The sequence below is a fragment of the Macaca fascicularis genome, chromosome 17 (assembly GCF_037993035.2).
Source record: "Macaca fascicularis isolate 582-1 chromosome 17, T2T-MFA8v1.1".
NCBI lineage: Eukaryota > Metazoa > Chordata > Mammalia > Primates > Cercopithecidae > Macaca > Macaca fascicularis.
This window is the reverse complement of record NC_088391.1, coordinates 45,695,429-45,711,226: the sequence shown is the minus strand read 5'-3', so window position 1 is coordinate 45,711,226 and position 15,798 is coordinate 45,695,429.

The window sequence follows — 15,798 nt, the reverse complement described above, 5'->3', positions numbered from 1 at the left end:
CCACGAAATACAGATGTAACTCTGTGAGTGGAAGTCACACATCACAGAGCAGTTTCTCAGAAAGCTTTTTTCCAAATTTCATCTGAGGATATTACCTTTTTCACCATAGCCCTCTAAGGGTTTCCAAATATCCCTTTGCCAATTCCACAAGAACTGTCTTAGCGAAAGGCTTCTTGAGTGGAAAGCTGTAACTCTGTGAGATGATTTCACAGAACACAAAGAAGTTTCTCAGAAAGCTTCTTTCTCTTTGTTATCGGAGGATATTTCCTTTGGCCCTATAGTCTTCAAAGGGATCCGAAATATCTGTTCTCAGATTCCACAGAAATAAGGCTAGCAAAGAGATCCACGAAATACAGATGTAACTCTGTGAGATGAATTAACAGAACACTAAGCAGTTTCTCAGAAAGCTTCTTTCCAGATTTCATCTGAGGATATTTCCTTTTTCACCATAGTCCTGTATGGGCTCCCAAATATCACTTTGCCAATTCCACAAGAACTGTCTTAGCGAAAGGCTTCTTGAGGGGAAAGCTCTAACTCTGTGAGATGATTTCACAGAACACAAAGAAGTTTCTCAGAAAGCTTCTTTCTCTTTGTTATCGGAGGATATTTCCTTTGGCCCTATAGTCTTCAAAGGGATCCAAAATATCTGTTCTCAGATTCCACAAAAATAAGGCTAGCAAAGGGATCCACGAAATACAGTTGTAACTCTGTGAGTGGAAGTCACACATCACAGAGAAGTTTCTCAGAAAGCGTCTTTCCAGATTTCATCTGAGGATATTTCCTTTTTCACCATCGCCCTCTATGGGCTTCCAAATATCACTTTGCCAATTCCACAAGAACTGTCTTAGCGAAAGGATTCTTGAGGGGAAAGCTGTAACTCTGCGAGATGATTTCACAGAACACAAAGAAGTTTCTCAGAAAGCTTCTTTCTCTTTGTTATCGGAAGATATTTCCTTTGGCCCTATAGTCTTCTAAGGGATCCGAAATATCTGTTCTCAGATTCCACAGAAATAAGGCTAGCAAAGAGATCCACGAAATACAGATGTAACTCTGTGAGATGAATTAACAGAACACTAAGCAGTTTCTCAGAAAGCTTCTTTCCAGATTTCATCTGAGGATATTTCCTTTTTCACCATAGGCCTGTATGGGCTCCCAAATATCCCTTTGCCAATTCCACAAGAACTGTCTTAGCGAAAGGCTTCTTGAGTGGAAAGCTGTAACTCTGTGAGATGATTTCACAGAACACAAAGAAGTTTCTCAGACAGCTTCTTTGTCTTTGTTATCGGAGGATATTTCCTTTGGCCCTATAGTCTTCAAAGGGATCCGAAATATCTGTTCTCAGATTCCACAGAAATAAGGCTAGCAAAGAGATCCACGAAATACAGATATAACTCTGTGAGATGAATTAACAGAACACTAAGCAGTTTCTCAGAAAGCTTCTTTCCAGATTTCATCTGAGGATATTTCCTTTTTCACCATAGTCCTGTATGGGCTCCCAAATATCCCCTTGCCAATTCCACAAGAACTGTCTTAGCGAAAGGCTTCTTGAGGAGAAAGTTGTAACTCTGTGAGATGATTTCACAGAACACAAAGAAGTTTCTCAGAAAGCTTCTTTCTCTTTGTTATCGGAGGATATTTCCTTTGGCCCTATAGTCTTCAAAGGGATCCGAAATATCTGTTCTCAGATTCCACAGAAATAAGGCTAGCAAAGAGATCCACGAAATACAGATGTAACTCTGTGAGTGGAAGTCACACATCACAGAGCAGTTTCTCAGAAAGCTTCTTTCCAGATTTCATCTGAGGATATTTCCTTTTTCACCATAGCCCTCTATAGGCTTCCAAATATCACTTTGCCAATTCCACAAGAACTGTCTTAGCGAAAGACTTCTTGAGGGGAAAGCTGTAACTCTGTGAGATGATTTCACAGAACACAAAGAAGTTTCTCAGAAAGCTTCTTTCTTTTTGTTATCGGAGGATATTTCCTTTGGCCCTATAGTCTTCAAAGGGATCCAAAATATCAGTTCTCAGATTCCACAGAAATAAGGCTAGCAAAGAGATCCACGAAATACAGATGTAACTCTGTGAGTGGAAGTCACACATCACAGAGCAGTTTCTCAGAAAGCTTCCTTCCAGATTTCATCTGAGGATATTTCCTTTTTCACCATAGCCCTCTATTGGCTTCCAAATATCACTTTGCCAATTCCACAAGAACTGTCTTAGGGAAAGGCTTCTTGAAGGGAAAGCTGTAACTCTGTGAGATGATTTCACAGAACACAAAGAAGTTTCTCAGAAAGCTTCTTTCTCTTTGTTATCGGAGGATATTTCCTTTGGCCCTATAGTCTTCAAAGGGATCCGAAATATCTGTTCTCAGATTCCACAGAAATAAGGCTAGCAAAGAGATCCACGAAATACAGATGTAACTCTGTGAGTGGAAGTGACACATCACAGAGCAGTTTCTCAGAAAGCTTCTTTCCAGATTTCATCTGAGGATATTTCCTTTTTCACCATAGCCCTCTATGGGTTTCCAAATATGCCTTTGCCAATTCCACAAGAACTGTCTTAGCGAAAGGCTTCTTGAGGGGGAAAGCTGTAACTCTGCGAGATGATTTCACAGAACACAAAGAAGTTTCTCAGAAAGCTTCTTTCTCTTTGTTATCGGAGGATATTTCCTTTGGCCCTATAGTCTTCAAAGGGATCCGAAATATCTGTTCTCAGATTCCACTGAAATAAGGCTAGCAAAGAGATCCACGAAATACCGATGTAACTCTGTGAGTGGAAGTCACACATCACAGAGCAGTTTCTCAGAAAGCTTCTTTCCAGATTTCATCTGAGGATATTTCCTTTTTCACCATAGTCCTGTATGGGCTCCCAAATATCCCTTTGCCAATTCCACAAGAACTGTCTTAGCGAAAGGCTTCTTGAGTGGAAAGCTGTAACTCTGTGAGATGATTTCACAGAACACAAAGAAGTTCCTCAGAAAGCTTCTTTCTCTTTGTTATCGGAGGATATTTCCTTTGGCCCTATAGTCTTCAAAGGGATCCGAAATATCTGTTCTCAGATTCCACAGAAATAAGGCTAGCAAAGAGATCCACGAAATACAGATGTAACTCTGTGAGATGAATTAACAGAACACTAAGCAGTTTCTCAGAAAGCTTCTTTCCAGATTTCATCTGAGGATATTTCCTTTTTCACCATAGCCCTCTATGGGCTTCCAAATATCACTTTGCCAATTCCACAAGAACTGTCTTAGCGAAAGGCTTCTTGAAGGGAAAGCTGTAACTCTGTGAGATGATTTCAGAGAACACAAAGAAGTTTCTCAGAAAGCTTCTTTCTCTTTGTTATCGGAGGATATTTCCTTTGGCCCTATAGTCTTCAAAGGGATCCGAAATATCTGTTCTCAGATTCCACAGAAATAAGGCTAGCAAAGAGATCCACGAAATACAGATGTAACTCTGTGAGTGGAAGTCACACATCACAGAGCAATTTCTCAGAAAGCTTCTTTCCAGATTTCATCTGAGGATATTTCCTTTTTCACCATAGCCCTCTAAGGGCTTCCAAATATCACTTTGCCAATTCCACAAGAACTGTCTTAGGGAAAGGCTTCTTGAAGGGAAAGCTGTAACTCTGTGAGATGATTTCACAGAACACAAAGAAGTTTCTCAGAAAGCTTCTTTCTCTTTGTTATCGGAGGATATTTCCTTTGGCCCTATAGTCTTCAAAGGGATCCAAAATATCTGTTCTCAGATTCCACAGAAATAAGGCTAGCAAAGAGATCCACGAAATACAGATGTAACTCTGTGAGATGAATTAACAGAACACTAAGCAGTTTCTCAGAAAGCTTCTTTCCAGATTTCATCTGAGGATATTTCCTTTTTCACCATAGCCCTCTATGGGCTTCCAAATATCACTTTGCCAATTCCACAAGAACTGTCTTAGCGAAAGGCTTCTTGAAGGGAAAGCTGTAACTCTGTGAGATGATTTCAGAGAACACAAAGAAGTTTCTCAGAAAGCTTCTTTCTCTTTGTTATCGGAGGATATTTCCTTTGGCCCTATAGTCTTCAAAGGGATCCGAAATATCTGTTCTCAGATTCCACTGAAATAAGGCTAGCAAAGAGATCCACGAAATACAGATGTAACTCTGTGAGTGGAAGTCACACATCACAGAGCAGTTTCTCAGAAAGCTTCTTTCCAGATTTCATCTGAGGATATTACCTTTTTCACCATAGCCCTCTATGGGTTTCCTAATATCCCTTTGCCAATTCCACAAGAACTGTCTTAGCGACAGGCTTCTTGAGTGGAAAGCTGTAACTCTGTGAGATGATTTCACAGAACACAAAGAAGTTTTTCAGAATCCTTCTTTCTCTTTGTTATCGGAGGATATTTCCTTTGGCCCTATAGTTTTCAAAGGGATCCGAAATATCTGTTCTCAGATTCCACAGACATAAGGCTAGCAAAGAGATCCACGAAATACAGATGTAACTCTGTGAGATGAATTAACAGAACACTAAGCAGTTTCTCAGAAAGCTTCTTTCCAGATTTCATCTGAGGATATTTCCTTTTTCACCATAGTCCTGTATGGGCTCCCAAATATCACTTTGCCAATTCCACAAGAACTGTCTTAGCGAAAGGCTTCTTGAGGGGAAAGCTGTAACTCTGTGAGATGATTTCACAGAACACAAAGAAGTTTCTCAGAAAGCTTCTTTCTCTTTTTTATCCAAGGATATTTCCTTTGGCCCTATAGTCTTCAAAGGGATCCGAAATATCTGTTCTCAGATTCCACAGAAATAAGGCTAGCAAAGAGATCCACGAAATACAGATGTAACTCTGTGAGTGGAAGTCACACATCACAGAGCAATTTCTCAGAAAGCTTCTTTCCAGATTTCATCTGAGGATATTTCCTTTCTCACCATAGCCTACTATGGGCTTCCAAATATCCCTTTGCCAATTCCACAAGAACTGTCGTAGCGAAAGGCTTCTTGAGGGGAAAGCTGTAACTCTGTGAGATGATTTCACAGAACACAAAGAAGTTTCTCAAAAAGCTTCTTTCTCTTTGTTATCGGAGGATATTTCCTTTGGCCCTATAGTCTTCAAAGGGATCCGAAATATCTGTTCTCAGATTCCACTGAAATAAGGCTAGCAAAGAGATCCACGAAATACAGATGTAACTCTGTGAGTGGAAGTCACACATCACAGAGCAGTTTCTCAGAAAGCTTTTTTCCAAATTTCATCTGAGGATATTACCTTTTTCACCATAGCCCTCTAAGGGTTTCCAAATATCCCTTTGCCAATTCCACAAGAACTGTCTTAGCGAAAGGCTTCTTGAGTGGAAAGCTGTAACTCTGTGAGATGATTTCACAGAACACAAAGAAGTTTCTCAGAAAGCTTCTTTCTCTTTGTTATCGGAGGATATTTCCTTTGGCCCTATAGTCTTCAAAGGGATCCGAAATATCTGTTCTCAGATTCCACAGAAATAAGGCTAGCAAAGAGATCCACGAAATACAGATGTAACTCTGTGAGATGAATTAACAGAACACTAAGCAGTTTCTCAGAAAGCTTCTTTCCAGATTTCATCTGAGGATATTTCCTTTTTCACCATAGTCCTGTATGGGCTCCCAAATATCACTTTGCCAATTCCACAAGAACTGTCTTAGCGAAAGGCTTCTTGAGGGGAAAGCTCTAACTCTGTGAGATGATTTCACAGAACACAAAGAAGTTTCTCAGAAAGCTTCTTTCTCTTTGTTATCGGAGGATATTTCCTTTGGCCCTATAGTCTTCAAAGGGATCCAAAATATCTGTTCTCAGATTCCACAAAAATAAGGCTAGCAAAGGGATCCACGAAATACAGTTGTAACTCTGTGAGTGGAAGTCACACATCACAGAGAAGTTTCTCAGAAAGCTTCTTTCCAGATTTCATCTGAGGATATTTCCTTTTTCACCATCGCCCTCTATGGGCTTCCAAATATCACTTTGCCAATTCCACAAGAACTGTCTTAGCGAAAGGCTTCTTGAGGGGAAAGCTGTAACTCTGCGAGATGATTTCACAGAACACAAAGAAGTTTCTCAGAAAGCTTCTTTCTCTTTGTTATCGGAAGATATTTCCTTTGGCCCTATAGTCTTCTAAGGGATCCGAAATATCTGTTCTCAGATTCCACAGAAATAAGGCTAGCAAAGAGATCCACGAAATACAGATGTAACTCTGTGAGATGAATTAACAGAACACTAAGCAGTTTCTCAGAAAGCTTCTTTCCAGATTTCATCTGAGGATATTTCCTTTTTCACCATAGGCCTGTATGGGCTCCCAAATATCCCTTTGCCAATTCCACAAGAACTGTCTTAGCGAAAGGCTTCTTGAGTGGAAAGCTGTAACTCTGTGAGATGATTTCACAGAACACAAAGAAGTTTCTCAGACAGCTTCTTTGTCTTTGTTATCGGAGGATATTTCCTTTGGCCCTATAGTCTTCAAAGGGATCCGAAATATCTGTTCTCAGATTCCACAGAAATAAGGCTAGCAAAGAGATCCACGAAATACAGATATAACTCTGTGAGATGAATTAACAGAACACTAAGCAGTTTCTCAGAAAGCTTCTTTCCAGATTTCATCTGAGGATATTTCCTTTTTCACCATAGTCCTGTATGGGCTCCCAAATATCCCCTTGCCAATTCCACAAGAACTGTCTTAGCGAAAGGCTTCTTGAGGAGAAAGTTGTAACTCTGTGAGATGATTTCACAGAACACAAGGAAGTTTCTCAGAAAGCTTCTTTCTCTTTGTTATCGGAGGATATTTCCTTTGGCCCTATAGTCTTCAAAGGGATCCGAAATATCTGTTCTCAGATTCCACTGAAATAAGGCTAGCAAAGAGATCCACGAAATACAGATGTAACTCTGTGAGTGGAAGTCACACATCACAGAGCAGTTTCTCAGAAAGCTTCTTTCCAGATTTCATCTGAGGATATTTCCTTTTTCACCATAGCCCTCTATAGGCTTCCAAATATCACTTTGCCAATTCCACAAGAACTGTCTTAGCGAAAGACTTCTTGAGGGGAAAGCTGTAACTCTGTGAGATGATTTCACAGAACACAAAGAAGTTTCTCAGAAAGCTTCTTTCTTTTTGTTATCGGAGGATATTTCCTTTGGCCCTATAGTCTTCAAAGGGATCCAAAATATCAGTTCTCAGATTCCACAGAAATAAGGCTAGCAAAGAGATCCACGAAATACAGATGTAACTCTGTGAGTGGAAGTCACACATCACAGAGCAGTTTCTCAGAAAGCTTCCTTCCAGATTTCATCTGAGGATATTTCCTTTTTCACCATAGCCCTCTATTGGCTTCCAAATATCACTTTGCCAATTCCACAAGAACTGTCTTAGGGAAAGGCTTCTTGAAGGGAAAGCTGTAACTCTGTGAGATGATTTCACAGAACACAAAGAAGTTTCTCAGAAAGCTTCTTTCTCTTTGTTATCGGAGGATATTTCCTTTGGCCCTATAGTCTTCAAAGGGATCCGAAATATCTGTTCTCAGATTCCACAGAAATAAGGCTAGCAAAGAGATCCACGAAATACAGATGTAACTCTGTGAGTGGAAGTGACACATCACAGAGCAGTTTCTCAGAAAGCTTCTTTCCAGATTTCATCTGAGGATATTTCCTTTTTCACCATAGCCCTCTATGGGTTTCCAAATATGCCTTTGCCAATTCCACAAGAACTGTCTTAGCGAAAGGCTTCTTGAGGGGGAAAGCTGTAACTCTGCGAGATGATTTCACAGAACACAAAGAAGTTTCTCAGAAAGCTTCTTTCTCTTTGTTATCGGAGGATATTTCCTTTGGCCCTATAGTCTTCAAAGGGATCAGAAATATCTGTTCTCAGATTCCACTGAAATAAGGCTAGCAAAGAGATCCACGAAATACCGATGTAACTCTGTGAGTGGAAGTCACACATCACAGAGCAGTTTCTCAGAAAGCTTCTTTCCAGATTTCATCTGAGGATATTTCCTTTTTCACCATAGTCCTGTATGGGCTCCCAAATATCCCTTTGCCAATTCCACAAGTACTGTCTTAGCGAAAGGCTTCTTGAGTGGAAAGCTGTAACTCTGTGAGATGATTTCACAGAACACAAAGAAGTTCCTCAGAAAGCTTCTTTCTCTTTGTTATCGGAGGATATTTCCTTTGGCCCTATAGTCTTCAAAGGGATCCGAAATATCTGTTCTCAGATTCCACAGAAATAAGGCTAGCAAAGAGATCCACGAAATACAGATGTAACTCTGTGAGATGAATTAACAGAACACTAAGCAGTTTCTCAGAAAGCTTCTTTCCAGATTTCATCTGAGGATATTTCCTTTTTCACCATAGCCCTCTATGGGCTTCCAAATATCACTTTGCCAATTCCACAAGAACTGTCTTAGCGAAAGGCTTCTTGAAGGGAAAGCTGTAACTCTGTGAGATGATTTCAGAGAACACAAAGAAGTTTCTCAGAAAGCTTCTTTCTCTTTGTTATCGGAGGATATTTCCTTTGGCCCTATAGTCTTCAAAGGGATCCGAAATATCTGTTCTCAGATTCCACAGAAATAAGGCTAGCAAAGAGATCCACGAAATACAGATGTAACTCTGTGAGTGGAAGTCACACATCACAGAGCAATTTCTCAGAAAGCTTCTTTCCAGATTTCATCTGAGGATATTTCCTTTTTCACCATAGCCCTCTAAGGGCTTCCAAATATCACTTTGCCAATTCCACAAGAACTGTCTTAGGGAAAGGCTTCTTGAAGGGAAAGCTGTAACTCTGTGAGATGATTTCACAGAACACAAAGAAGTTTCTCAGAAAGCTTCTTTCTCTTTGTTATCGGAGGATATTTCCTTTGGCCCTATAGTCTTCAAAGGGATCCAAAATATCTGTTCTCAGATTCCACAGAAATAAGGCTAGCAAAGAGATCCACGAAATACAGATGTAACTCTGTGAGATGAATTAACAGAACACTAAGCAGTTTCTCAGAAAGCTTCTTTCCAGATTTCATCTGAGGATATTTCCTTTTTCACCATAGCCCTCTATGGGCTTCCAAATATCACTTTGCCAATTCCACAAGAACTGTCTTAGCGAAAGGCTTCTTGAAGGGAAAGCTGTAACTCTGTGAGATGATTTCAGAGAACACAAAGAAGTTTCTCAGAAAGCTTCTTTCTCTTTGTTATCGGAGGATATTTCCTTTGGCCCTATAGTCTTCAAAGGGATCCGAAATATCTGTTCTCAGATTCCACTGAAATAAGGCTAGCAAAGAGATCCACGAAATACAGATGTAACTCTGTGAGTGGAAGTCACACATCACAGAGCAGTTTCTCAGAAAGCTTCTTTCCAGATTTCATCTGAGGATATTACCTTTTTCACCATAGCCCTCTATGGGTTTCCTAATATCCCTTTGCCAATTCCACAAGAACTGTCTTAGCGACAGGCTTCTTGAGTGGAAAGCTGTAACTCTGTGAGATGATTTCACAGAACACAAAGAAGTTTTTCAGAATCCTTCTTTCTCTTTGTTATCGGAGGATATTTCCTTTGGCCCTATAGTTTTCAAAGGGATCCGAAATATCTGTTCTCAGATTCCACAGACATAAGGCTAGCAAAGAGATCCACGAAATACAGATGTAACTCTGTGAGATGAATTAACAGAACACTAAGCAGTTTCTCAGAAAGCTTCTTTCCAGATTTCATCTGAGGATATTTCCTTTTTCACCATAGTCCTGTATGGGCTCCCAAATATCACTTTGCCAATTCCACAAGAACTGTCTTAGCGAAAGGCTTCTTGAGGGGAAAGCTGTAACTCTGTGAGATGATTTCACAGAACACAAAGAAGTTTCTCAGAAAGCTTCTTTCTCTTTGTTATCGGAGGATATTTCCTTTGGCCCTATAGTCTTCAAAGGGATCAAATATATCTGTTCTCAGATTCCACAGAAATAAGGCTAGCAAAGGGATCCACGAAATACAGTTGTAACTCTGTGAGTGGAAGTCACACATCACAGAGAAGTTTCTCAGAAAGCTTCTTTCCAGATTTCATCTGAGGATATTTCCTTTTTCACCATCGCCCTCTATGGGCTTCCAAATATCACTTTGCCAATTCCACAAGAACTGTCTTAGCGAAAGGCTTCCTGAGGGGAAAGCTGTAACTCTGCGAGATGATTTCACAGAACACAAAGAAGTTTCTCAGAAAGCTTCTTTCTCTTTGTTATCGGAAGATATTTCCTTTGGCCCTATAGTCTTCAAAGGGATCCGAAATATCTGTTCTCAGATTCCACAGAAATAAGGCTAGCAAAGAGATCCACGAAATACAGATGTAACTCTGTGAGATGTATTAACAGAACACTAAGCAGTTTCTCAGAAAGCTTCTTTCCAGATTTCATCTGAGGATATTTCCTTTTTCACCATAGGCCTGTATGGGCTCCCAAATATCCCTTTGCCAATTCCACAAGAACTGTCTTAGCGAAAGGCTTCTTGAGGGGAAAGCTGTAACTCTGTGAGATGATTTCACAGAACACAAGGAAGTTTCTCAGAAAGCTTCTTTCTCTTTGTTATCGGAGGATATTTCCGTTGGCCCTATAGTCTCCAAAGGGATCCGAAATATCTGTTCTCAGATTCCACAGAAATAAGGGTAGCAAAGAGATCCACGAAATACAGATGTAACTCTGTGAGATGAATTAACAGAACACTAAACAGTTTCTCAGAAAGCTTCTTTCCAGATTTCATCTGAGGATATTTCCTTTTTCACCATAGTCCTGTATGGGCTCCCAAATATCCCTTTGCCAATTCCACAAGAACTGTCTTAGCGAAAGGCTTCTTGAGTGGAAAGCTGTAACTCTGTGAGATGATTTCACAGAACACAAAGAAGTTCCTCAGAAAGCTTCTTTCTCTTTGTTATCGGAGGATATTTCCTTTGGCCCTATAGTCTTCAAAGGGATCCGAAATATCTGTTCTCAGATTCCACAGAAATAAGGCTAGCAAAGAGATCCACGAAATACAGATGTAACTCTGTGAGATGAATTAACAGAACACTAAGCAGTTTCTCAGAAAGCTTCTTTCCAGATTTCATCTGAGGATATTTCCTTTTTCACCATAGCCCTCTATGGGCTTCCAAATATCACTTTGCCAATTCCACAAGAACTGTCTTAGGGAAAGGCTTCTTGAAGGGAAAGCTGTAACTCTGTGAGATGATTTCACAGAACACAAAGAAGTTTCTCAGAAAGCTTCTTTCTCTTTGTTATCGGAGGATATTTCCTTTGGCCCTATAGTCTTCAAAGGGATCCGAAATATCTGTTCTCAGATTCCACAGAAATAAGGCTAGCAAAGAGATCCACGAAATACTGATGTAACTCTGTGAGTGGAAGTCACACATAACAGAGCAGTTTCTCAGAAAGCTTCTTTCCAGATTTCATCTGAGGATATTTCCTTTTTCACCATAGGCATCTATCGGCTCCCAAATATCCCTTTGCCAATTCCACAAGAACTGTCTTAGCGAAAGGCTTCTTGAGTGGAAAGCTGTAACTCTGTGAGATGATTTCACAGAACACAAAGAAGTTTCTCAGAAAGCTTCTTTCTCTTTGTTATCGGAGGATATTTCCTTTGACCCTATAGTCTTCAAAGGGAGCCGAAATATCTGTTCTCAGATTCCACAGAAATAAGGCTAGCAAAGAGATCCACGAAATACAGATGTAACTCTGTGAGATGAATTAACAGAACACTAAGCAGTTTCTCAGAAAGCTTCTTTCAAGATTTCATCTGAGGATATTTCCTTTTTCACCACAGTACTGTATGGGATCCCAAATATCACTTTGCCAATTCCACAAGAACTGTCTTAGCGAAAGGCTTCTTGAGTGGAAAGCTGTAACTCTGTGAGATGATTTCACAGAACACAAAGAAGTTTCTCAGAAAGCTTCTTTCTCTTTGTTATCGGAGGATATTTCCTTTGGCCCTATAGTCTTCAAAGGGATCTGAAATATCTGTTCTCAGATTCCACCGAAATAAGGCTAGCAAAGAGATCCACGAAATACAGATGTAACCCTGTGAGTGGAAGTCACACATCACAGAGCAGTTTCTCAGAAAGCTTCTTTCCAGATTTCATCTGAGGATATTTCCATTTTCACCATAGCCGTCTATGGGCTTCCAAATATCCCTTTGCCAATTCCACAAGAACTGTCTTAGCTAAATGCTTCTTGAAGGGAAAGCTGTAACTCTGTGAGATGATTTCACAGATCACAAAGAAGTTTCTCAGAAAGCTTCTTTCTCTTTGTTATCGGAGGATATTTCCTTTGGCCCTATAGTCTTCAAAGGGATCCGAAATATCTGTTCTCAGATTCCACAGAAATAAGGCTAGCAAAGAGATCCACGAAATACAGATGTAACTCTGTGAGATGAATTAACAGAACACTAAGCAGTTTCACAGAAAGCTTCTTTCCAGATTTCATCTGAGGATATTTCCTTTTTCACCATAGGCATCTATGGGCTTCCAAATATCCCTTTGCCAATTCCACAAGAACTGTCTTAGCGAAAGGCTTCTTGAGGGGAAGTCTGTAACTCTGTGAGATGATTTCACAGAACACAAAGAAGTTTCTCAGAAAGCTTCTTTCTCTTTGTTATCGGAGGATATTTCCTTTGGCCCTATAGTCTTCAAAGGGATCCAAAATATCTGTTCTCAGATTCCACAGAAATAAGGCTAGCAAAGAGATCCACGAAATACAGATGTAACTCTGTGAGATGAATTAACAGAACACTAAACAGTTTCTCAGAAAGCTTCTTTCCAGATTTCATCTGAGGATATTTCCTTTTTCACCATAGTCCTGTATGGGCTCCCAAATATCCCTTTGCCAATTCCACAAGAACTGTCTTAGCGAAAGGCTTCTTGAGTGGAAAGCTGTAACTCTGTGAGATGATTTCACAGAACACAAAGAAGTTCCTCAGAAAGCTTCTTTCTCTTTGTTATCGGAGGATATTTCCTTTGACCCTATAGTCTTCAAAGGGATCCGAAATATCTGTTCTCAGATTCCACAGAAATAAGACTAGCAAAGAGATCCACGAAATACAGATGTAACTCTGTGAGATGAATTAACAGAACACTAAGCAGTTTCTCAGAAAGCTTCTTTCCAGATTTCATCTGAGGATATTTCCTTTTTCACCATAGCCCTCTATGGGCTTCCAAATATCACTTTGCCAATTCCACAAGAACTGTCTTAGCGAAAGGCTTCTTGAAGGGAAAGCTGTAACTCTGTGAGATGATTTCACAGAACACAAAGAAGTCTCTCAGAAAGCTTCTTTCTCTTTGTTATCGGAGGATATTTCCTTTGGCCCTATAGTCTTCAAAATGATCCGAAATACCTGTTCTCAGATTAAACAGAAATAAGGCTAGCAAAGAGATCCACGAAATACAGATGTAACTCTGTGAGATGAATTAACAGAACACTAAGCAGTTTCTCAGAAAGCTTCTTTCCAGATTTCATCTGAGGATATTTCCTTTTTCACCATAGTCCTGTATGGGCTCCCAAATATCCCTTTGCCAATTCCTCAAGAACTGTCTTAGCGAAAGGCTTCTTGAGGGGAAAGCTGTAACTCTGTGAGATGATTTCACAGAACACAAAGAAGTTTCTCAGAAAGCTTCTTTCTCTTTGTTATCGGAGGATATTTCCTTTGGCCCTATAGTCTTCAAAGGGATCCGAAATATCTGTTCTCAGATTCCACTGAAATAAGGCTAGCAAAGAGATCCACGAAATACAGATGTAACTCTGTGAGGTGAATTAACAGAACACTAAGCAGTTTCTCAGAAAGCTTCTTTCCAGATTTCATCTGAGGATATTTCCTTTTTCACCATAGCCCTCTATGGGCTTCCAAATATCACTTTGCCAATTCCACAAGAACTGTCTTAGGGAAAGGCTTCTTGAAGGGAAAGCTGTAACTCTGTGAGATGATTTCACAGAACACAAAGAAGTTTCTCAGAAAGCTTCTTTCTCTTTGTTATCGGAGGATATTTCCTTTGGCCCTATAGTCTTCAAAGGGATCCGAAGTATCTGTTCTCAGATTCCACAGAAATAAGGCTAGCAAAGAGATCCACGAAATACAGATGTAACTCTGTGAGATGAATTAACAGAACACTAAGCAGTTTCTCAGAAAGCTTCTCTCCAGATTTCATCTGAGGATATTTCCTTTTTCACTATTGGCCTCTATGGGCTCCCAAATATCCCTTTGCCAATTCCACAAGAACTGTCTTAGCGAAAGGCTTCTTGAGTGGAAAGCTGTAACTCTGTGAGATGATTTCACAGAACACAAAGAAGTTTCTCAGAAAGCTTCTTTCTCTTTGTTATCGGAGGATATTTCCTTTGACCCTATAGTCTTCAAAGGGATCCGAAATATCTGTTCTCAGATTCCACAGAAATAAGGCTAGCAAAGAGATCCACGAAATACAGATGTAACTCTGTCAGATGAATTAACAGAACACTAAGCAGTTTCTCAGAAAGCTTCTTTCAAGATTTCATCTGAGGATATTTCCTTTTTCACCACAGTACTGTATGGGATCCCAAATATCACTTTGCCAATTCCACAAGAACTGTCTTAGCGAAAGGCTTCTTGAGTGGAAAGCTGTAACTCTGTGAGATGATTTCACAGAACACAAAGAAGTTTCTCAGAAAGCTTCTTTCTCTTTGTTATCGGAGGATACTTCCTTTGGCCCTATAGTCTTCAAAGGGATCCGAAATATCTGTTCTCAGATTCCACCGAAATAAGGCTAGCAAAGAGATCCACGAAATACAGATGTAACTCTGTGAGTGAAAATCACACATCACAGAGCAGTTTCTCAGAAAGCTTCTTTCCAGATTTCATCTGAGGATATTTCCTTTTTCACCATAGCCCTCTATGGGCTTCCAAATATCCCTTTGCCAATTCCACAAGAACTGTCTTAGCGAAAGGCTTCTTGAAGGGAAAGCTGTAACTCTGTGAGATGATTTCACAGAACACAAAGAAGTTTCTCAGAAAGCTTCTTTCTCTTTGTTATCGGAGGATATTAACTTTGGCCCTATAGTCTTCAAAGGGATCCGAAATATCTGTTCTCAGATTCCACAGAAATAAGGCTAGCAAAGAGATCCACGAAATACAGATGTAACTCTGTGAGATGAATTAACAGAACACTAAGCAGTTTCTCAGAAAGCTTCTTTCCAGATTTCATCTGAGGATATTTCCTTTTTCACCATAGGCCACTATGGGCTCCCAAATATCCCTTTGCCAATTCCACAAGAACTGTCTTAGCGAAAGGCTTCTTGAGTGGAAAGCTGTAACTCTGTGAGATGATTTCACAGAACAGAAAGAAGTTTCTCAGAAAGCTTCTTTCTCTTTGTTATCGGAGGATATTTTCTTTGGCCCTATAGTCTTCAAAGGGATCCGAAATATCTGTTCTCAGATTCCACTGAAATAAGGCTAGCAAAGAGATCCACGAAATACAGATGTAACTCTGTGAGTGGAAGTGACACATCACAGAGCAATTTCTCAGAAAGCTTCTTTCCAGATTTCATCTGAGGATATTTCCTTTTTCACCATAGCCCTCTAAGGGCTTCCAAATATCACTTTGCCAATTCCACAAGAACTGTCTTAGGGAAAGGCTTCTTGAAGGGAAAGCTGTAACTCTGTGAGATGATTTCACAGAACACAAAGAAGTTTCTCAGAAAGCTTCTTTCTCTTTGTTATCGGAGGATATTTCCTTTGGCCCTATAGTCTTCAAAGGGATCCAAAATATCTGTTCTCAGATTCCACAGAAATAAGGCTAGCAAAGAGATCCACGAAATACAGATGTA